Here is a 1,730-nt window from a genome sequence, read left to right on the forward strand (position 1 = left end):
GACAAGACAAACCACAGACAAGTGTTTTGAGCTTCTTGCGCATCAGCAGTATGGTGCAGACAAGTGCAAGGATGAGCAACAATTGGTTGCCAAAATAAGTACAAGTGCACAAACTAGCTGCACATTTGTGTTTTCGGTTATTAGATCTTGTACTCACAAAAATACTATTACGCCGACTAAGATGGAAAATCAAGTTATTGGGGCGTAATAGAAATAACTCAAAAACAAAACTCTAAAATCTAAATTAGTCAGCCGGTAGAGGGTTGGTGGGTAAAATAAATTATTTGACACTAAAGATAACAAAAAAACAATATTTATTAATTTCCCTCTTTGGGTAAATACCCTTTTCCTGTAACAATGTAACCCTGGATAGAATTTCCGAAAGTTAGGGCCGTCGGTATATCGGAACGTATTCTTCTACTCTATAAATCCACGGTCGATCAGCTGATCGATTTTCATATTCTTAAATAGAAACTGTCAAATGTCTGAATAATTGCAATATGGTGCATGTGCAATTGCAATTATAAATACAATATATATATATATATATATATATATATATATATATATATATATAAATAAATAGATGTTTCAAATAATACAAGAATGATATTATTTACGAATGTTTTCCCCGTTAGTATATATACTATTGGTTCACAGACGTCTTGGTAAGTAGCTAGTTTTGATTTAAAATAATAAAGGTGTCAGTTCAATGCATAAGGTTAATTGATAATATTTAATATTCACTATGTTCTAGGTGCTAACTACAAAATACCACTACTTGCTCTTATGAGTTCACGGAATATTCTTGGTGATATGAAATGTTCCATATATGTTAAAAAGAAGCAAAAGTTGTACAAGGCAAAATTAATAAATGAAGTAGATCCTACTTGTATATTCCTTTGGAGGTTGTCCTTTCTTTTGCAATCCCCAACAACGGCTTTCTATACAAGGTCCGTCCAGTTTATCAGGATTGGGGGAAGTCTGTACTTTAACTAGCAGAGGAAATCAAGCAAGCTCTATCTACTAAGCAGGGATGAAGCTGTCTCCAAGTGGTTAGGTGTAAAGCAAAGTTCTAAACATGCATGCTATCTAAATTGGTGTATAGCTATAGGACATAATGATGTGGGAGCTGGTAATATCCTTCGTACAGAGAAAACGTAAAACTAGATACTAAACAAAAAGAGACCTGAAAAGACACAAAAGTTACTAACCTGTGGATTCATTAATACATATGAAATGCACTTATTAGAGGATAATCCCCAGAATGTGTCCCAGCAGAATACCTACCTTCGATGGAGGGTGGTCTCGGAGAGAGTTTCGTCAGGAAACGTTTAAGGTTAGTTGAAAACCAAAATCCACATTGGATGGTTGAAATATCAATCCTATGACAATTTTCTTGATGGTTTTACAACTACTTTTTATTTTTCAGACTCAGAAAATCCTCTATAACTTGAGAAAATCAGAACCACATGTTCCACTTTGATAAGCCCACAATAAAAAAGGAAACAGATAGATTCTGGAGGTCAAACTAGGAATATTAGTGACATTTCATCAAAGTTGAGAATACTGAAGATGAATGACATCCTTTCTGTCAAATTTTGAATATTTAGCAGGGTTGGATCTTTTAGATAACCTCTATCCAAACAATAACAAACTAACCTATATGAAAATGGAAAGTTAAGGAATGGTGATAAAACAGATAATGTTCTTATTCTTTTCGGAAAATC

General features: G+C 33.6%; 1 long non-coding RNA gene across 1 annotated transcript; it reads left to right on the forward strand.

The window, feature by feature from the left end:
- Positions 1-512: 512 nt before the first annotated feature.
- Positions 513-1,444, forward strand: LOC141482713 (uncharacterized). Its single transcript, XR_012465676.1, has 2 exons — positions 513-668; positions 758-1,444. It is a non-coding gene; the product is annotated as an uncharacterized lncRNA (long non-coding RNA).
- Positions 1,445-1,730: the final 286 nt, after the last annotated feature.

The sequence above is a fragment of the Leptinotarsa decemlineata genome, unplaced genomic scaffold (assembly GCF_025532065.1).
Source record: "Leptinotarsa decemlineata unplaced genomic scaffold, Ldec_3_MD MMD2_tig00001719_RagTag_RagTag, whole genome shotgun sequence".
Taxonomy (NCBI): Eukaryota; Metazoa; Arthropoda; class Insecta; order Coleoptera; family Chrysomelidae; genus Leptinotarsa; species Leptinotarsa decemlineata.